The 23,277-nt window shown below is 37.2% G+C and overlaps 1 protein-coding gene across 6 annotated transcripts in view; it reads left to right on the top strand.

Annotated features, from left to right (window-relative positions):
- The window catches only part of ldb1a (LIM domain binding 1a), a 176,911-nt gene that overhangs the window by 55,859 nt on the left and 97,775 nt on the right, over positions 1-23,277 (top strand). The window contains exon 1 of one of the 6 annotated variants that reach the window (XM_028795723.2): positions 3,930-4,217. The exons of the other annotated variants lie outside the window; for them this stretch is intronic. The gene's annotated coding sequence lies outside the window, so the exon portion shown is untranslated. Of the gene's footprint in view, positions 1-3,929; positions 4,218-23,277 lie in introns of those variants that run through there. 6 annotated transcript variants of the gene reach the window in all.

The raw sequence follows: 23,277 nt of genomic DNA, 5'->3' as shown, positions 1-23,277 counted from the left end.
GTTAGTCAGCAGTGGTTGTAATCACACAGTACTAGCAATTGACTTGGCTGTTCACATCTTTTTTTTCTTTCAGAATAGTCTAATTTATACTTTGGCTTTAATGTGGTATTTATTGTTTGCTTTAGAATCTTTTGGATTTATTTATTTTCTAACCTATCATACAGCTGTCACTAATCTTTAGGAGATATACAAGTAAGAATGTTATTGTACTGTGTATACTTTAGAGTAAATGTAAACTTGGAAACTCATGCAAACACAAGGAAAACATCCAGATTTCATGCAGAAAGTGTTAAGGTCTGTAATTAACTCTTGGCCACTGGAGCTTTGAGGCAGGAGGGCCAACAACTATGATGCTTATTATATGTAAGCAGTGGATATCAAGTTTTGACACATCCTTATACACATCCTTATTGAAATTTAAGATGTTGTTGACGTAAAAAGGTTGAAATCAAGACAAATCATAACAAATATTTTTTTCACCTTTAACAAGATGTTTTAACTAGGAATGTTTAGTTGAAAACCAAATGGATCCTTTTTTGAAATTTTAAACATGTATAATCATATAATCTGGCTTCTAGTGGAGGTACTCAACAAATAAAGATTCTAAACCATTATGTACTTTACTAAAACTAGGAATACTAGTTGTTCATATTTGATGATGATATCAATCATCAATTTATACCTTTCCCTGTCTTCCCACTCCATCCAGCTCCTTTTCTAAATTTTCACCAGTTACATCTGCATTTGTTAATGACCTGCTTTATAAGATGATGCTGACTACTTGTGTACTGGACACCATCCACACCACAACTCTTAAATTCTGCCTTCATGCCATAATCCTGATTGTTACAACAATAATAAATATATCTCTTGACACCGGCTTTATAACAGCCACTTTTAAAATCGCTTCTGTATCCTCAATGTTAAAAACTTCTGGTTCTGATGCAATCTTAACAATTTTCAACCTATTTCTTTCTCACATTATCTGTCAAAAGTTCTTGAGTGTGTTATAGTCACCCAACTCACCAATTACTTAACTTCTAATAAATTGATAGAACCCTTTCAGTCTGATTTCAGAAAACTGTGAAACTGCTCTGCTTTGGGTAACCAATGATTGTTTATGGCAGCAGACTCTGGACAGACCTGCAAATTAATTCTGTTAGACCTCACTGCAGCATTTGACACTATGAAACATGATGTTCTACTGTCCAGAATGGAGAACATTTCTGGATATCTCTGGCATTGCCCTCCAGTGGTTTAAGTCCTGACTGACTGATGGGAAAGAGTTTGTTAGTCTTGGGAACAGCAGGTCCAGCTCAGTGCTGGTCACACAAGGAGTTCCTCAGCGCTCTGTACTCAGCCCTCTGCTCTTCTGTATCTACAATATCTACTTCCCGTTGGCCATATTATTTGTAACTTTGGACTGGATTATCATATTTATGCAGATGATACTCTACTATATTTCAATGTTAAAAGTGAAACTTCATTAGAGATTTCTCAGCTCACAACTTGCTTCATTGAAATTATAATTCTTTAATTATTTAATTATAAATTATTACTCTTTAAAATTAAATTGGAACAAAACTGAACTCTTGCAAATTGGCACTAAGACACAACTTAAGAAAAGATGATCTTGCTGTAATTTTTGATTCTATTGTTTCTTATTCCAATCACATAAACTACATTAAAAAACTTTCTAATTTCTACCTCCGTGACATATCCTGTGTTTGCTCATTCCTCTCCTTTTCTAATGCTGAGAAAACTTGTCCATATTTTTATCACATCCTGCATCAATAATTGTTCAGCTCTAGTTGATTTAAAACTCTGCTGCAAGAGTCCTTACACGAACCAGCAACAGTGAGCAAATCACACCCATCCTGCTTCGCCATCACAGGCTCCCTGTGTCTTATAAGATTGAAAATAAAATTCTATTAATAACCTACAAAGCTTTAAATGGTCTTTCACCAGACTGCATCAATGACCTTCTCCATTACTATGCTGTGTTCGCTCACTAAGGTCCTCTGATCCTGGAAACGTTGCTGTGCCCAAAACTAACCTGCACTCTGTGGGTGACAGGGCCTTCAGCTATATAGCACCCAGACTTTGGAATGAGCTCCCGAAATTAATTAGATCAGCTGACTCCATTCATTCTTTTAAAAACAACTTAAAACTCATCTCTTCAGGAAGGCTTTTAACTTATTCTGCTACTTCTTTCAACTTACCTCTCTGTCCATATGCTCAGGATAATCTGTGTGTGTGTTATATCACAAATTATGTTACTTGTTCAGGCTTTTCTTCTAGTATTGAATTTAGTATTTTACTCTGATTTATTGTCTTTTATTCTACTAGGGGGCTCTGCCCCCTGCTCGCTTTGCTCGCCAACCCCCATGCAGGCGCTATGCGCTAGCCACTTTGCGGCTCTGCCACTTGCATGGAAGCGGATGTACAATTTAAACAGGTTGTTATTTTCATGTGAATTATTACATATGCATAATAGACCTAGCTATTTTACATTACAGAGAGTAATTAGGACAATGCAACATATAACTGCCAAGAGTGAATATCGTTTCGTTCTCTCTAATAAATAAACCGACTTTTTCAGGATATTGTAAGTTGAACTGTTTCGGCATACTTAGTACGCATTTAACCAATTTGCCATGTAACCGATTGTCATTTTTGGTGTTAATTCGTTTGACTTCATTGTTTCTCTGCGCCATAAAATTTATAAGAGCTGAGAGTGCAAGAACTGTGTCTGTCAAAAGCATTCACACGAATGAGAGGTGAGAATACTGTGTGCGTGGTTAAATATGGTTGAAAGGAGGGAGTGAGTTGAAAAAATCTCATGGCCAAAGTTTCGTCTTGTGGGACTTGAAAAAACCTCTTGAAAAAAGTTGTTTCGTCTTGTCCCTTGAAAAAATCTCTTGAAAAAAGTCCTGTCTTGTCCCAGGATTTTTTTATATAATAGAGAGATTTAATGCTTTGTATATCCTGAATTTATCTGTTTTAGTGTTCTATGCAGAAGATATTTGTATTCAATGCTACATATAACCTGCTGTTCTTTCTGAGACTCCATGAACTGCCTTGAGCATGGGAAAGGCGTTTTATAAATAAAATGTATTATTATTTAATATTATTATTCCTTCTGGAAATTATTTTTTTATATGTCAAAAAATAGCAGATTGAAAGATGTGAATTAATTTAGATTTCATGTAATGGGCTGGAATTCTGTTCAGATTTAGCTCCTATTTTTTCGCTATATGCTTCAATATAATATGGGCTCAAAAGATGAATTGATGAATGCAGTACTATATATACACATAATTATAAATATATATATATAAATATAAATACAATATATACACATATAATAAATGAAGTCCGATTGTCACTCCTGCAGTTCTTCAGCTGAAGCACAAGTATATATTTATTTTTTCTATTTGATGTACTGTTAACAGTATACATACATTAATGATTTTATATTGATTTTAGTAATGTGCATTGTTTTTATTATAATAAGAATATACAATGTGTTTTCTGTGTGACTTATACAGTATGTACACCAATTTAAACTGACTTAATGAAAAAGGTGCTATGTATGAATAAATATAATAATAACGCTTAACATGGTTAATATGTCAACACTAACATGATGAATATTCATTTTCCTTACTTAAGTAATGGCAGCATGTGCATCCGAGAGGCTCGCATTGATTTCTATTTACAGCAGCACTGCTGAGCTCCGTAATGGTGTCACCGTGTTTCAAAGGCCGCGCCGCGGAGGGAGGCAGCCGGAAGGAGCGTGGCTTCTGGGCCTCTTTCTGAAAGGGTCTTCGGCAGGGTGTACAGTCGCTGTTGGAAAGATGGAGGGGAAGAGAGAGAGAGAGAAGAGTGTGTGTGAGTGACTGAGTGAGTGGGAGGGGGGAAGTAGTGAGAAAGAGGAGGGCCTAGAGCTATTGTTCATGTCTATTCAGGAACAAAGGGCTGTTCGGGCACTTTACCTCAGTCTACATCAGGCTTTTTGTAACCTGTAAGGCCCCAATCTCCCAGGCGTTGCGCCAGGAGAGACGAAGCAGCTCATATTTTACCATATTTTTGATTTCCCCTTTCTCTTCCAAAGAAAGTTAACACAAATAGATGAATATTGCGTGCAAGGAAGAGGGGGTGCGTTGCTTATTGTGGAATTCTACCAATCGTTTAAGACCCGGACTTCTGTGCAGGTACGATGCGGCTCTTCATTTGTGACGTTTTGGTGCGTGCGTACGGGAGGGCAGTAGAATGGCGAGCTTTATTTCTAGGCAGCGGACTTTTCTGTTTCTTTTTGGTGTGTACGAGCAGCCCCGCGGCATGCACGGGATACTTCCACCTCGGGCCTCTGTTAGTTGTGTGTTCATGTTATTTGACGTGCAGGGCAGTTCCAGAACACTGTTCTCAATTGTGAATATATAGGAAGGAGGCCCAAGTAGTGCTAACGAAATGTAAGAGTTGGTTCGTCCACTGTTTATGACCCAAAGAAACTTCAAAGAGCCGTCAGAACATTTCTATCTAGCTGGAGGCCTGCTGGTAGTGTTCAGGCCAGAGATGTTTACAGTCTTGTGTTTCATCATTGGGGCGGGAGATGGGAGGCATACAGACAACGTTAAGTAGTACCTGTGATTTGCGTACATAAAACTATAAGTTTAAATAGAGGAAAACTTTACATAATTCTTTTGTCGCTCGTTATTAAGGGTTATATATATAAAAAAACAACTTGAAACCATTTTTGATGCCTAAGCTTTTGCGGTTCTTTCGGGGTTTGGTTATTACCACGATGATAAATAAATTCAAAATGCTATTTTTTTTTCTTTTTAAATCGCAAGTCTGTTATCTATACAGGAGTAGTGATATATACCTAGTGCGTTTTAAAGAAAGCATCCTGTGGCTGATTTGTTTCGGTGAGATTAATGAATGGAGACTGTCATGGACGCAGTGGAGACAATAAGAGGGGGCTGGTGACTTTAAATCGTGCTCCCAAACTGCTTCTTGAAATCTTTAGTTCCGGTGGGTTATACTTCACGTACGTGTTAGCTCCAACAATTGTGCTCATTATGAACATGCAACCATGCCTGTATTGCCAGTATGCCAATATTAAACATACTTTGAAGAATCAAAACAACGTGGTTCTGTCTGTACTTAGTAACCTTTTGGCTATTCGTTTGTATCATGGGAATCTTCGGCGTTCCATTTACAACGTTCAGCTAAGTTGTGTTAATAACCTGAAAAGTGTCTTCTGAAACCATGTTAAACTAAATGAGAAAGAGCAGTTTGCCCTGATGGCTACAGGTTATTATTTGAGTTACCTTACTTCAGTAAATTTTAAAATGCCGTTAATTATATTTCGTTTACTAGCATAATGGGATTAATAAAGTATCTATCTATCTATCTATCTAATGTAATCATTTATAACAAACCATATTACTACAGATATGGTTTTGTTTAGTAGTGTAAAATACATTGTTTTTGTATAATTATGTATGTTGGTTGTATACATGTTATTTTATATTGTGTTTCATAAGTGGGCATCCACGAAAAATAAATATTTAACATAAGTTAGTCACTTAGTGCGCAAACTGTAACATTTTAGATGAGTGTACGCATGCAAAAGATGCACTTTACTGATGAATAGTCTTAAGTATATGTACTAAAAAGTTAGTTAATGTTAAGTCTAACAATAGTACACATCTCTATTATAGCAATACTGCTCCTAAAAATATTTGTTATATACTGTATGTTCCTTACCCCATGTAATTGCATAGTTTAATGCAGAATGGAGATAAATTAGTTTATTATGTAACAGAAGCATGTAGTGAGCAGTGCTGTGCAATGGCAAACAATGTAAGAAACATCAATGGGGGGAAAAAAGGAAGAAAACCTCATGATACTTGTCACATAATCCACACCTGTTATCTAATCTCTTGTGCAAAGTGTGTAACATGCATGCTTTTTTATCATGATGTTGTTAAATTTCTGGAATTATCAACATGCACATAAACGGAAAACTTAGACTCACAGAAGTGACTCTCTTCTCCCTGTCATTTGATGGTCATGAATCTTGTCTTCCATTTAAACAATCACATGAGGCTTTAGTTTTCTGTTTACTCCCTGTGCAGATTATTACAGAAGTAACTGTTTAACAAAATGCTAGCAAAAAAGTATTTGTTTTTTGTGTTTTGAACAAGTAACTGGATAATGGACATGCTGAACTTTTTTGTAATTTATAGTAGTATGGCATTTGAACCTCAAAAAAGAATATCTTCTGAATTGTTAATGGGGTTTGCATTACTGAGTGCAGTTAAGAGCTGTTCATCACGGCCTTAAGAAAGATATATTTGTACTACACATAGACTCAGATTTTACAAAGAAAAATTTGGTGGCATTTGATCAGTCCTAATAATTTCCCAAACTTAAATTTTCCAAAATAAGCTCACAAGGCTATTCTGGATGCAAAGGTGGAACCAACCTTCACCAGGACACACAGTGTTGCAGGAAAACATTAATGCTTCACTTAGATTAGTTATAACTAATTATAATGAGTTACATTACGACCAACTAAATAGGGCTGCAACTAATGATTATTTTGGTAGTCGACTAATCGTTCAATTTTTTTTCGATTAGTCACGATTATTTCATGCCTGACTATTTTGAAGCCTGCGACCTGTGGTTGCACATCCTGTTCTGGGCTCCAGTGCACGTCTTACCTCATCTGCTCACGTCTGTCCACTTGTGAATATCGCCCTGATGTCTCTGCATTAACACGATTAAAATTAATAATAAATTAAAATAACAACCAGTGAAACATATAAATTTGAAAATAATCAGATGTTTTTATATTAGTGTGACCATCACAATAAAAAAGAAATACATTAAACAGTACAAATTAAAGTGCACATAGTCTTTAAACAAAAAAAGTGCATTTAACTTAAAAAAAAAAAAACAAAAAAAAAAAAAACCGTTAAAACAAATGTTTTTCATATTTTAGTAATAAATGACAAATACATGTATTTGAAAACGAACAGATCGGGTGTAAATTTGTTACTTGTAAAAATTAGCTTTTTTCACTTTTATTTTCTCAGTCTCGTTCACGCTCTCCCTCCCCTCCTGATCTGACCCTAACTAACTAACAGCGCCAGCATAAATTCTCAAGAGATGGCAGCATCACAGCTCCAGGATGCTTGCGTTTCAGATGCTCATGCATCGCGGTGGTGCTGCTGTGAAAAGAAAGCTCTGCTTTGCATAATCTGCATTCAACCTTTTTTTTTCTTTTTCGGTGAAGTGCTCCCACACTTTAGAAAGTTTCTGTATCCATTTTTTTCCATCTCCTTCCCCCTCCTCTATCCGACTCGCCATTTCAACCACGTTTATTTTCCTCTACATTCTTCTTCTCCTCAGACATTCTTTCTTCATTGGTAGGACTATGTGCAGTCTTGACAAACAATAAACGATACTGTCCCCCCCCCCCCCCCCCAATGTGGTTCTTTGTGCCTGGAGCCTCTATTGAAGGTTCTGTTTATGACGCATTGACAATTTTTTGTAGTTAACATCATCGATTACGTCGACTAATCATTGCAGCCCTACAACTAAAACTGTGTTAGATATTGTGACATGAACGATTTTTAAGATTTGAATTGCAGGTGCTTTTAATTTGATTTCATTTAATTCCCTTTAAAAGTAGCATTATTTTCAATTACATTTTAATTAGTTAAAAGTTTGACACATTGATGGTAAAGATTGCCAAGTTAGATTTGCTAGTTAACTTAATCTACTGTACATGCAGGCATAGTAGTTAACTTTTGAAAATCTGTTTAAATAGGGAGTATATCCTTCCAACTATATATACAAATAGGGACATGGTGATTACTTCAACCCAGGACTCCAAAGCTATGAGGCAACACCAACTAATGCTGCCCTTGCTCCATATTCGTCTAGGGCAAGATATGCATACAGCAGCTTAAGAAGATTCTGCTTTGCTTTTTTTTTTCTTAGTAAAGTAGGGATATAGCAAAAATAAAGCATTTGATGTTTGCAGTTGTATGGGGTGATCAGTAGTTGGATGCCTTAAGTTATTCAGCTTTTTGAAAGTGGCTGTGAATGAGAATTGTAACCAGGAGTGCTCAATCTTGTTCATGATTTGCTACAGTACATGCAAGTTTTTGTTCCAACCAAGTTGCCTGATAAAAACCCATCTTTGCTTGGAACAGGACTTGTGTAACTTGGTGTCTTAGTAGTGACTTCATTCTGCCATGACACATTATTCTCTATGTTGAAGATTTTTATTTTCCAAGCATATCTTCTAAACGATTTGTGGCCTTTGGCAGATTAATATCTTTCAGTCATTTCCTCTTTTCTCTATTGTTTCTTTCCAAATATTGTATTAAAATGGATGCTTCATAATGAACACACACAGGTGTAAATGGAACCAATTTGGGTGGTGAACTGCAGGCTCCATTGTCATTTTAATATTATGTTCTGGTTTATTGGGAATCTTAACAACTTGGCTAACTAAAACGAATCACAAACATGTCGCTTGTGCAATGACTGGTTTCTAATTAAGAAATTGGGTTGGAACCAAAATCTGCAGCTACTGCTGTTCCCCAGGAGCAAGAGTGCCCTTGTGTAAACATTTCTGATTTTGGAGCCCTTTACGGCATAGTTTTCTCAAGTGGCTGTAGTGGATACATGTGAATGCCATTATTATATGTAAGGACAAGCTTACATGAGTTTTGAGTGGTGCAATACTCTAATATTCATTCGAAGAGCTAGTTGTGGTGTTGTTTGAATATGCATGATGCGTGGTGGTGGACTGGAAAACACTGAGGGTTTTGAGGGCAGGCAGGGGTGGGTGTCATGGTTTGAATATTAATGAGAGCCGCTATGCACAAAAACACTGCCTGCATACACCTACTAAAAAATGAGAAGTGCCACTCCACACTTCAAGTCCTGTTTGTATCTATATCTGTATTAAATGTTTTTATGAACATATACTGTACAAGATTTTTGATTGGCATCCCTCCATTTTTTTTCATAATTTGCCAAAACTGGCATAGATGAATTGAAGTTCTTCCCCAAGTGCACCACATAGAAAAATGGATGGATGCATTAAACATGCTGAAGGATTTTTCCAGGTTTTTTTTTTTTTTTTTAACTTGCTTTTTCCTTTGTGGAATAATGAGAAGTAGTAGTAGTATGCCGGTACTAAAAACAGTACAGAACTTCTAAATTTTTAAACCTAACTTTTAGTACTATATCAGCATTATGCCAAATTTGGTAATCGTACAACCTGGGCTTGAAGTGACCTGGTATACGCCGCAACTTGTTACAGGTATAATTCTGATTCAGGAGTGGAATACTGGCAGTTAATGGTTTCGTATCGGCACCTTATTCTGTGACAACTAAGGGGGATCAGACCCCCCCCCCCCCCACCCAAACCAAACCATTAATGCAGTATGCGTACACTAGCGCGCTGAAAACTCCATGCATAACTCATTCAATATATACGAATAACACAACCAAGAAGCCAAGAAAAACAGAGTATTGGCAATTATTTGTTTCCCCTTTAAGCACTGCTTACTACATGAAAATATGACTGAAATTTCTTTATGCTGCCTTTCTTGAAAAATAAGCTCTGTGTCTTTTAACCAGTAGGGTTTGTTTTTGGCATTATTGCCAATGGTTAATATTCTGATTATGTAATGAAATGAGCTGGAAGTAGCTGAAAAGTACTAAGTATAACACTTCTATTTTTTTAAAAGAAAGTATGTAGAGAGTATGATTATTATTGGTTTTCACCAATATCAACTAAATAAAATGCACAAAAATGCCAATTTAAGGATTTCTATCTAAAAAACTGGATTTTACAGTACATAACCAAGGTATTTTATGATGCACAACCATGGGATCAATTTAGTTTTGTGCCCCAATCTGGCAGCTATCACTGTGTCAATTTTAGATGTCATATCCTGTAGCACTGCAAAGTTTGGAACAAGGTGCTCCCCTTTTTTTGGAAACCTTTACTTTCTTACACCTAAACAAGCTGTTTAAACAAGTATTGTAGTTGCAGTTCAAATACATATATATTCACACACACACATTGTATATTACTGTGAAGTAACAAGTTAACAATGTGTCACTGCACATACAATTAAATACTTATCCAAGTGTTTATTTTTGAAATTATTTTTCTTGCCCCTCCTTGAAACAATTTGTTTACCACTAGACTATTTTCTAGTATAGATTGGGGTTTTTATGCTGCAATTCACACATCTCCTGTCTTCTGTTACAGTTGCCCTACAGAAGTGTAGTGTGTGTTTTATATATTTTATTTTTATTTTTTGCATTTTACATCTGGAGTAAAGTAATCACATACATACATTTTCATACCAGCTGGGTTACAGGGAAGGGGACAGTACCTTTCAGAAACATCCCTGGACAGTGCCCCATAGCTGTCAACACAAAGATCACACATATGCCTGAATTGTTTACAGTATAATCTGCCCCACACAACACCCCCTCCCCCAACTGAAGGGATCCACAGAACTGAACGAGATTAAATATTTTTTAATCTCATTTCTAAACACGCTCATTTCAACCTCCCCTCCACCCCTTAAGCCACTCTTCAGTTGTTCCCATTGATAAAAATAAGTATTGCATGTCTTCAGTCCCTGGTCTGGGGATTATACCATGAGCAAGTTGGGAAGCTGAAACAGGTCCCAGAACCCCAACACCCCCATACCCCGCCCCCCTGTGCTCTTGACCCAGTGAAATGAGTGGTGTGATATAGTGACATTTGATCAAAACGGGGGTCCCTATGTAAAATTTATAAGATGCGGGTACACTGGAAGGCCAAGTTTATACTTCACGCAACGCTTGTTCCAGTAGACGCTACGCAAGCATTGTAGTGTTTATACTTGTGCGTGTACTTTACATAAATCTGGAAGATTCCACTAGGTGGCAGTGCAAGATATTATTATGATGAGAACAGGTTTGGCTTCGCTGTGTTGTGAATTGTCTGAAACACCCATTCAATTCCGATGACACCTGGCCGCAATATTTCTAAAGAGGAGGTTTAGTGATTAAATCCATCAATCCAGGGAAGTGCCCATTCCAGCTAGCATTGGGCATGTGGCAGAAACAATCCCTGGACGGGGCATCAGCTCATGAAAAGGTGAATACAAGAACTTGCATACACTAGCGTCATTTTAGCGTCAAATCTATATATCTATATATCTTTGGAAGGAAGTCGGAGCCCATTGTGGAAACCCAGCAGAAAAACATGTAAACTCCAGGCAGGGAACACCAGTGACGTGACTCCCTGTGAGACGGCAGCACTACTACTCCGCTACCATGTCACCCCCATATGTGTAATTATTAACAATTTTATTTAAATAATGAATACTAATGATTTATCTGTAAAATATAACATACATACATTAATGCATTTCATCATGAAAGTGATATCAAGTATAAATCTAAGGATCCTAAATGTGCAGGGAGTTGGAATATCATATATTAAATGTCTTCTGTGTGGCGATCTATTGCTTCTTGCCGCTGCTGTCTGATCAGGAGGAAGCCCCAGAAGCACGTAGCGATTAACAACTAGGTTGGTTTTAAGGTGATGATTATGACGGTCTACTTTAATGCTAAAGTAAACTACGAGGTTAAAGTGGATATTTTGAGATTAAAGCCAAAATTTCCACTTTAATCACAAAATACACCTTTTCACCATGTCCTTAACTTTTTTCTCTGTGGCTCAAATACAGCGCTGTACATTCTGTTGCTGTTGTGAAGGTGCCAAAAAAAGACTGCACAGAAGATGGTATGTGAGACTTTTAAAATGTATCATGACCTTGCGATCAGGAATATGCGATGCTTTTATATAAAAGCACCACAAATGCATCTGTATGTCGGGATTTTGCTTCACCACATCGAACCATTCATCAAATATTGAAGCAGGCATAACGATCCTGTAGGATCTACAAAGCGGCTTTCTGTCACATGTAGATAGTAAACAGAGACTCTGACGTTGCATTCCAACTTTTATCACACTACGCCCCCGATTTTTTTGCTGGTACTGCATCTTGTGCACGTGTCGTGTTAATTTCAGAGGATGTGCTCAGAGGATACGTCAAATGAATGATGGGAACATGTGGCAGCCATGATGCATATGTGTTCTGAGCATGATGTATAAACGAGTCCTAACAGTACTCCTTGGTATTCTAAGTAGGTAGTCTAGGTTGAAATTAAAGAGCACTGCTCAGAAAAATAACATAGGGAGAACATGCAGCAGAAAGTGTCCGTATATAGTAATTGAACAATGAATGCTTAAACTGTGAAAATGCACTCTATGATGCTACGTATAAGCAGTACTTACACAAATCAAGTGAAGCATTGAGTCCTTTGGCAAGGGGTTGCTCTCAGCAGAGTCAAAACTGATCAGAATCTGACTCAAGATCTTCATATTCTGTACCATTAACATTTTGTCTATTTTCTAGGATTTTGTTTTCTTTTTTTTGAAGACGGCACTTCCCCAGTACAAACTTAGTCTTATTGTGCAACAACCAAAAATCCCCATGCCCTGTCACAGAAGCTTGTACATAACCGTGAATAAAAATGAACAGTTTCACCCCCAATTTATTTCTTGCCTTTCATGCATAGCTGTGACATGTTTTATGAATGTTCAATTATAGACAACTATACATCATTGGAATGCTTTGAACTGCAGCTATCCAGTGGTAATGAGCATTTCAATGGGTGTGACTTGACATAGGTGGGATCATTGATAAAAACAGATTTACTAAGCTGTGATGCGCTGCTTGTCTCAGCATATTTTTGTGGAAATTGCATACAGTATTTTTCTAATGAAAGAGCGCAGACAACATAGAAATGTATAATTTATTTGAATCTCCCTTGGGTGTGTAAAAATACCATTATTGCTAGGGATGCTCCAATCACGTTTTTTAAGATCGATAACGTTCACTGACTTCGTGTTACTTGATCGAATGATTCCAATTTTTTTGTTTTCCCTTTATAAAATTTTTACACTAAGCTCCCGCATAACCAGGTGCATAGAAGCCTTATTTCCTAAATTAAATTGTAGTTGTATAATTAAACTTTAGACTATTTTTTTATTAACTAAATGGAGTTCTGTAGGCTTATTGTTAGGTAACCTTAAAAATACAAATATAAATAAAATTTCCTTAAAATAATACTATAATAAAAATGTATCTGTAATGCATATGGCAAAAAATAAAATGCTTCTCTTAATTACAGGTTTTGATATTGTTTAGTTTTTTCTGTAATGCATCTATCTGAAACAAAGCTTAATTTAACAACAAAAAATAAAACAACAAATTATGTATGTGTATACACGCACACAGTGAGTTAATAGATATTGAAAATTAAACACTAAATGTAAATATATATGCGCTTACGATTAAAACCTATAATTGTTCACAGCTTTTTTTGCTGTTAAAATATACATTTACTGTATTCTATAGCTGTTTTTTTCAGTGTATTCATAATTCTTGTTGTGTAATTACAATTATGGATTACCATTTTATTTATGTAGTACTTGTTTCTTACCAAAACTTATGCTGTGTGACTCAACAGTAACAAGTAACAAACACAGTACAGATGTTGTTAAAAGCCACACATGTATCAAATGTTCACAAGTTGCTTATGAAGAAGAGAGAAGACCTACTTGCTAAACAGGTTTATAAGTAGAGAAAAGTCAAGCAAAATGAGACCTTTTATTGGCTAACTAAAAAGATTACAATATGCAAGCTTTCGAGACAACTCGGGCCCCTTCTTCAGGCAAGATGATTGATTACATCTTGCCTGAAGAAGGGGCCTGAGTTGCCTCGAAAGCTTGCATGTTGTAATCTTTTTAGTTAGCCAATAAAAGGTGTCATTTTGCTTGACCTTTCTCTACATTCATAATGGTTAACACTATACAACACCCTAGTACTACAGGTTTATAAGTAAAAGACACATTTTGCTTTTAAGCTAACAAGCCTGTTGTTTACTAAGCAGAAATTTCAAATTCGTCACTGCTCTTCAAACAAGCTCCCTGTTCAAACTAAAATGGTGTCCGTTTTAAAGGACAAACTTAATAAATTCAAAATAATTTCAGTCCATCTAAAATAAAAAGGGTCTAAATTCATTAAAATGGATTTTAAGTAGCTTTTCTTGACATTTGTCTAGCTACACATGACAACTTTTCTGTTTCTTTTTTCTCAGATTATCACTCCACTTTCTTTAACATAAAGGCTAATTTTTCTAATCGCCACTTGCTCTCTTGTATAACAAGCCTCGACTTGCTACTCTTTGTTTACACTGCAAGAAGCTTGCTGCAAAAAAAAAAAAAAAATATATATATACAGTACTGTGCAAAAGTTTTAGGCAGGTGTGAAAAAATGCTGTAAACAAAGAATGCTTTCAGAAATGGAAGTGTTAATCATTTATTTTCATCAATCAACAAAATGCAGTGAATGAACAAAAGAGAAATCTAAATCAAATCAATATTTGGTGTGACCACCCTTTGCCATCAAAACAGCATCAGTTCTTCTAGGTACACTTGCACACAGTTTTTGAAGGAACTCGGCTGGTAGGTTGTTCCAAACATCTTGGAGAACTAACCACAGATCATCTGTGGATGTAGGTTTCCTCACATCCTTCTGTCTCTTCATGTAATCCCAGGTACACTTGATGATGTTGAGATCAGGGCTCTGTGGGGGCCATACCATCACTTCCAGGACTTCTTGTTCTTCTTTACGCTAAAGATAGTTCTTAATGACTTTGGCTGTATGTTTGGGGTCGTTGTCCTGCTGCAGAATAAATTTGGGGCCAATCATACGCCTCCCTGATGGTATTGCATGATTGATAAGTATCTGCCTGTATTTCTCAGCATTGAGAACACCATTAATCCTGACCAAATCTCCAACTCCATTTGCAGAAATGCAGCCCCAAATGTTCAAGGAACCTCCACCATGCTTCACTGTTGCCTGCAGACACTCATTATCGTACCACTCTCCAGCCCTTTGACGAACAAACTGCCTTCTGCTACAGCCAAATATTTCAAATTTTGACTCATCAGTCCAGAGCACCTGCTGCCATTTTTCTGCACCCCAGTTCCTATGTTTTCATGCATACTTGAGTCGCTTGGCCTTGTTTCCACATCGGAGGTATGGGTTTTTGGCTGCAACTCTTCCATGAAGACCACTTCTGGCCAGACTTCTCCAGACAATAGATGGGTGTACCTGGGTCCCAGTGGTTTCTGCCAGTTTTGAGCTGATGGCACTGCTGAACATCTTCCGATTTCGAAGGGTAATAAGCTTGATGTGTCCTTCATCTGCTGCACTAAGTTTCCTTGGCCGACCACTGCTTCTACGATCCTCAGCGTTGCCCGTTTCTTTGTGCTTCTTCAAAAGAGCTTGAACAGCATATCTTGAAACCCCAGTCTGCTTTGAAATCTTTGTCTGGGAGAGACCTTGCTGATGCAGTATAACTACCTTGTGTCTTGTTGCTGTGCTCAGTCTTGCCATGACATGGAAGATCTTCCACAACCTCACCTTGGTAGCAGAGTTTGGCTGTTCCTCACCCTGTTTTAAGCCTCCTACACAGCTGTTTCTGTTTCAGTTAATGACTGTTTCAACCTACGTGTGACATTGATGATCATTAGCACCTGTTTGGTATAATTGGTTGATCATACACCTGACTATAATCCTACAAAATCCATGACTTTGTGCAAGTGTACCTATAAGAATTGATGCTGGTTTGAAGGCAAAAGGTAGTAACACCAAATATTGATTTGGTTTAGATTTTTCTTTTGTTCGCTCACTTTGCATTTTGTAAATTGATAACAATAAACAATCATTATTTATATTTCTGAAAGCATTCTTTGTTTACAGCATTTTTTCACACCTGCCTAAAACTTTTGCACAGTACTGTATATACAGTGTGTGTCTGTGTGTGTGTGTGTGTATGTGTATGTATATATATATATATATATATATATATATATATATATATATATATATATAATATAATGTGTGTGTGCTGTCTCAACTACCATAATACCTCACGTAAAGGAGCACTGCTGAAAAGATCAGTTTTTGTGATTGGCCAATTTACCGTTCACTGAAAAAGTCTCTTTTTAGTGAAAATCATCTGATTTAGATTGGTGCACCATTGTTTGGAACATCACTGATTATATTGCTTTTGATTGACTTGTGAGTTTTCTGCAATATACACAAACAACTTTAAAATATGGTGGTGTCTGGCCGACAGAACACTATGTGTAAGTAGCTACAAAAAAGGCATTTAGAGCCTAAACCGAGCAGTCAAAGTGAGATATGGCAATGCTTTGCTATTAAGGCAAATGAAAATGTTCAACTTGAAGAAATTACAGTACCTTTTTCCAAATGGTTACGGTGTTTGTCTCATTAAAGGAGGCTACACAACAAGTCTTTTTAAGTGTTTATCGCTTGCTCATCCCAATGTCTTCTCAGAGCTCAACATGTGTGAAGTGGTGTTTACAGTATAAATAAGAAAAGTTAAGATTAATGAATGTTGATGGGTTAACAAGTTCAACAGTTCAACTCAGAATTCACAAGGAATGCTTTCCGAACTTGCTTAATGAAATGCAAAGTAGTTCAAGCCTGATCATTGTGATTCTGTAAATCGTGATGCAAAAGATCATTATAAATAGTGATAATCCACAATGTAGTCTCTACACACACTATTTTTATTAATGCGCATTTCACTAATGATGTTGTAGGGCTCCTGGGTCTGGACTTGTGTTGGACACCATCGTCAAGAATCTGCGAGCTGCACAGGGGGTGAGGGGTTTCAGATTCAGCAATGTGAGAAGCATGTTGTTTATGTGTTGGTGGTAGTTATCCATTATCTACTTCAGTGTCATTTTGGTGCTGGTACCAAAGTCAAACTTTTATTATAGATCCAACATTAATGGGGAAGTCTTGTCTTGGGCCAGTGTCACATACAAAAACAGAACCAGTTCAAACTGGGACACATACTGTACTATATACAGCTGATTATATTGGGCCAGTTGACATAAAAAGTACATATTTGGGATGTGGGATAAATTTACCATACCTAGAAAAAATTTATACAGAAACTGGGAGTGCATGAAGACTACAACCCACACAGCTAAAGTAGCAGTACTAACCACTGTACTGTCCTGCCAAGAGTGTTCAGTTTGCATGATGTGGTAGGAAAGTGTTACAGTAAGGATAGAGAGAATGGCCAAGAACAACTTCCAAAAATAGTAGCTGAACTTCTGATGGCATCATCCTTCATATTTCGAGTGGCAGTGGGTTTAATGGAAGAAGACACAGGAAGACTCCTGTTGAAAGAAAAGCACAAAAAAGCCATACTGGAATTTGATAAAATGCATATTGATAAACCACAATGCTTCTGGGAGAATTGCCCTTTGGACAAATGAGACAAAAGTGGAGCTTGTTGGCAAGTTGTATCAGCTCCATCTCCACAGAAAGGAAGGAACACCATACATACCGTGAAACATGGAGGAGGCTCGATTATGTTTTGGGGCTGCTTTACTATTGGTGGCATAGGGTGCTAGAAGTCTTAGGGGTAACAACACATTTGTCCATGTTTGTATGTAAATGAGTCATTAAATTGTGAATAAAAAGCACAATTAAATAAAAGCCATCAAATTAGTATGAAAAACATTGTCATTAGTTTATTTTGGTTCAGCAAAATAGTTAACTTACATTTAATTATTGCAGGATATATTTCAAAATGGCATGTTAATATTTAATAACTAGCCAACCCGCGCTGCATAATTATTTATTGATGGGTGAACACTTCCTGAACGACACAGTTGTCCAAATGGGATGGGTTTGAGGATATGACTGTGAGTGAATGAAAAGCTGGAACTCTGGAAAGAGCAACATACAATTGTCCGTTACTGAAAACTGGGTTTGGCAGATACAGGCATATCGTTTTGAAGGTTTGTCCCTGTGCCTTATTAATTGTCATTGCAAAGGCCAATCTAACAGGAAATTGTCTGCGTGTAAAAGTAAAAGTCAAATTTGAATCTGATGGGGGTCAAGGATATCCAGGGAATAAGGACAGTTTGTGAGGTAGGAGCTCCAATAGTTTTACACTCCAGTACATTGCGGTGAATGCTGGTAGCAGTCCGTCTAGTGCCATCACAGAGACTTCTTGCTGGCATGAGGTTTCTGAGAAGCATGATGACTGAATCTATTTTAATTTTGAGTTTATGCGGAGGCATGCCAGTGGGAGTATGACTGTTAAGAAATTCTTCGGGGAATGAAACTTGATCTGCGGGATCGTCTGTGATGATGGAGGCAACACTGGTGAAAGTTACTTCATCGGTAGGGATAAGTTTCAGTACTTGTTCATTAAGGTGTAGCGAGTCTTCGTTGGTGACGCTTAATATAGCGTACTGAGTTGTTCTGGAGTCACAGTTGAGAAACACTTTTTTAATGATTTTTAAGCACATAATAAACCACCAAGAAAAGTAACATTGCAACAATGCACGCTACGAATCGATCGCTGTAAACAGAAGTGAAAACAAAATCAAGTCCGGTGCATTCTTTAACTGCCTTATGCGTCCAGCCCTCTCTCTCTCTCGCGCCTGTGTGTGTGTGTGTGTGTGTGTGTGTGTGTGTGTCTCGCTCTCGTGCCTGTGTGTGTGTGTTTCTCTCTCATGAGCCTGTGTGTGTCTATCTCTCTCTCTCACGCCTGTGTGTCTCTGTGTCTCTCTCTCTCTCGCGCTGTCGCGCGCCTGTGTGTGTCTCTCTCTCTCTCTCGCGTGTGTGTGTGTCTGTCTGTCCGTCTCTGTCTCTCTTGTACCTGTGTGTGTGTGTGTCTCTCTCTCATGCCTGTGCCTGTGTGTCTCTCTCTCTCTCTCGTGCCTGTGTGTGTGTCTCTTTCACTCTCGCGCGCCTGTGTGTGTGTGTGTCTGTCGCGCGCCTGTGTTTGTGTGTCTCGCTCTCTCTCTATGGCTCGCTAGACAGGGAATGCACAGGGAGAGACTAAACACGTGCGGAAATCATTGGCGTGCATGGCTGCTTAGTGAATTATTGTTGGTGGGCGGGCATGGCGCTGTCTTGCATGCGTCTTGCTTGCCATGGACGGTTTCAGAGAAGCATGACGACTGAACCTATTTTAATTTTGAGTTTATGCGAGAGGCATGCCAGTGGGAGTAAGACTGTTAAGAAATTCTTCGGGGAATGAAGCTTGATATGTGGGATCATCTGTGACGATGGAGGCAACCCTGGTGAAAGTTACTTTGTCGTTAGGGATACATTTTAGTACTTGTTCATTACAGTGTAGCGAGTCTTCATTGGTGACGCTTAATATAGCTCGCGTACTGAGTTGTTCCGGAGTCACAGTTGAGAAGTCAATGTCACCATATAGTTGTTGAACGGGATCAGAAATAAAAGGAAAACAATGTGAAGGTAATGGACGTGGGAGGATTGTTAGAGTTGGTGGGCGGGGCTCTGTCGTGTGTGCCATGGTCGGTTGCTTAGTGAATTTTTGGTGGGCAGGGCTCTGTCTTGCGTGCGTCTTGCTTGCCATGGACTTAGGAAATATCCCATCTATATATATAATTTACTAACGTTAATTTTTGAATGGCCACTTTAAAGCCCTTGGTATTTATTTGAGATTTTTCTTTTCATGATGGTTTCCTCACTTGGCAGTCGACACCAACTGGCTGAACCTTTGGTTAGTCCTTGGCTGCCGATTACTTTTTCCCGCATTATAGACAATAGATTACCAAAGATCTTTAGAACTACTTTTCTCACATTCAAACTGGCAAAAAAATTTCAGGCAGCAACAGTTGCGATACTTAGATTTGCAGATTAAATATGTGAGCTAATTTAGTATATTGTAACTGTTATAAACTGTACTTTAAATGCCTAACAACCTAGTTATATTTTATTGCTGTTATGATGCATGGGAAATGCCATGTTAAACATCGAACACACTTCAAAGACGAGACACTGCTAATCTTGTGCTGTTTCCCCTCCTTAAATTAATACTACCAAGTGCCTCTAATCAATCCCCTCTCACTGTTACACACTCACTTTCTCATTTTCCTTGGTTCACCAAGAACAACCCACACACAGCTCCTGCATAGGGCTGCTTTGTATCCTCTCTCTGAAAGTCTCCACCTATCTTCTTGAATATTCTCGAGACTTGTCTCTGTCTAACAGGTTATTATCACTCCACCATTTAGCCCCCATCAATGTAAAGAATAGTCTGTTAGTCACAGTACAATGCTATTTTAAAAGAAATTGACAATATATTGGGAATACTCCGGCTGAAGTGCTCTTCAAAATATTCATTTTGATGAAGTGGTTGTCCGTAGTTTAAGATTGATTGAGCAAAGTGTCCGTACAAAAGGTCATCTAAAAGCATGCCACCTGGAATTTAGAGCTGCAGACATTTAATATTAATGTGTGCCTATATGATTTCTTCCTGTGTGCCTTCTGTGCAGACATTCAGCTCAATCAGTCTACTGACTACTAACAACTTCCTAATTATCGTCAGCAGTGTAAGAGCACTTAGGCATCTGAGCATTTCCAATATATTGTCACATCATCTCTAATCATGTGGTAAATTATGTATTTCTGTTTTTTAGGACTATCTGTCCTGTCTGTTTTTGCCAGCTGGAATGCAATTGCCACTAAAGATCTTTGGTATCTACCACCCTCAGTCAGGAAAAAGTAATATACAGCAAAAGTGTTAGCCATTAGGAACAGGTTCAACCTGGTGGTCTTTTGTCTCACTTAACAAGTGATGAAACTTATCAAAAAATGAGGCTTGTAAAAAGAAGTGTTTTCAAATAAATAGGGGTGGCATTAAAAGAACCATTCAGAAATGTGCTGTTTGGAAAAATCCCATTGTTCAATAAAAACAATCATTTAAAACAAGGCCATTTTGATTTAAAACCTGCAGTAACTAAATTCAAGGTAACTACAACATTAAACTAAAATAAAATGATGACATTGTATTGATACATGGCAGGAAAAAATACCATCCTAATGGGGTTTCATTAGTATTTTTTATGGCCTCCTATTAGTACATCATTTGATACAGAATATGTGTAACACATTTTTCAGTTCAGGTTTTATTAATTTTTCTTCTGATGCATCAGAGCATGTAGGGGCAATGGAATGCTGTTTTTTTTCATCTGCTTGCAATTGTGCTGCTTCTCTTTTTGATTTTTTTTTTTGATGTTTAAAGATTGTACCTGCCAAAGCAGCTTGCTTCATAGTTGATATTTAATTATTCGTAGTTTTCTACTTGACAAATCAACGTTTGCTGCTCTTTTCAGTTTAACTTTTTTTTTGTTGTCTGAAGATTGTATGTACCAGCCAAAGCAACTTGCTTCATGCTCGATATTTAATTATTTGTAGTTTCCTACTTAACAAATCGGTGTTTTCTAGAATCACTGTTGCTTCCTCTATTTGTTTGTTTTCTCAGGTCACTGTCAATAAAACCTTCCTGTTTTGCTAAACAACTCATTAGTTTTCATTGTTTGAGAGGAGTGAACTGATACCTTCTATATTATTTGATACTGTTATATTATAGATCAAGTCTCCACTTCTGCATTTTAAGGCTAACACTCTCAGCTTCTCGCTATAGGCCCTTAAAGATGTGCTGACAGTTGTGGAAAATGTTTTGTCAAAGTACTGACTTTCCCATTAGTAAGATAGCTCATGGTTAACTTGAGCATTCTGAAAATTGACTGTAGAAGGCTGTCACCAACTCTGAAAAGGAGGACATTTCAGCAGAAAAAAGAACTTTACTAGCATACCACAATTCACTTTTACATTTTGTTATGGCCTTTTGGAAATGTATATTAAAAGTAAATGTGTTCACTGGCAAACTAGTAACAGTCATAGTTCTTCTTGAAACTACATCAATTCAAATGAGCAGGGAGTAGTAGGCACAAAGCAGAAAATAGCGTAGTCAGGGTACATCATAGTGTACACTCATGCACACACCTACACTCATATTAACACTGGGAGGACCATTTAACTAAAGTGGAGTACTCAGGTGAAAAATGGACACATGGAGAACTTTCAAATTTCACACAGATAAATCAGGTGCTAGATTTGAACCTACTGTAGTACGCTGAATCTGCAAAGTGGAAGAGCTGACTAGTGTGCACTACTGTAATACCTAAGCTAAAATAAAGTATGTTAATATTTTTAAAAATATCCCAAACTTCTTAAATAATCAATATTTACCAATTTTATGTTGATTACTTATCTGTCATAAAGTTTCAGCAAATTATACTCTGATATGAAAAACATTATAATATGAATAAAAAAAGTATTAGTATATTTTATTTTCAATTCTCTAAATTGTTTATATTACTTTTGTGGTGCAATGTTTCCTTGGAAACTGTTCTTTTAGCCAAATATGAGTGGAAATTGCAAAATGTATGTAAAGTTACTGTAGCTGAATTAATAAACATATCAGCCAGTCTTTCAAATAATTTATCTACTCAAAAGTTGAATAAACTACTGTAGACATAAGGAAGAATAAGTTGTGATATTTAAGAAAAATGCCTGAAATATTAAGAGCAAAGTGCCTTTTAAATTGTGGATTTTTTATCTCCTCAAACACAATTGCGCCATAAATAAAGCCTGTAATCCCCCCATTTTAAATTAGAATTGGGATTACCCTCAGAATTTCAAAAATCAATTTTGAGTACTGTAATAGATACAGTATTTGTGTATTGCATAGCTGTTGACAACACTAAAAGTGTAGGCTAGTATTCAGCTTTCCTGCTAAAAACTCCAATCTATCTCATTATGCTATCTGATACTTCAGAAAAATGACTAAGCATCTTGTTTTGAAACTATGAAGCTGCAAGTTCATTATAGATAGATAGATAGATCTTTATTATCCACAACTGAATCAAAATGACTTCATCTGGCAGTACTCAATTTGTATTCAGGTTATCTTTGCAAGACAGAAAATATTTCTCTGTGGATTTGTCTGAATGAGGCTTAAAAAACTTAACAAAATGTATGCTGAATACATAATACATTCATCTATATTAAGATAAACTAAAGCAGCCCTACAGGAATAGTCAGAAAAGAATAGACTTGTACATTATGCATAAACTGCGGTGGGTTGGCACCCTGCCCGGGATTGTTTCCTGCCTTGTGCCCTGTGTTGGCTGGGATTGGCTTCAGCAGACCCCCCGTGACC

Source organism: Erpetoichthys calabaricus, chromosome 2 (genome assembly GCF_900747795.2).
Source record: "Erpetoichthys calabaricus chromosome 2, fErpCal1.3, whole genome shotgun sequence".
Classification (NCBI taxonomy): domain Eukaryota; kingdom Metazoa; phylum Chordata; class Cladistia; order Polypteriformes; family Polypteridae; genus Erpetoichthys; species Erpetoichthys calabaricus.
This window is presented reverse-complemented; position numbering and strand designations above follow the sequence as displayed.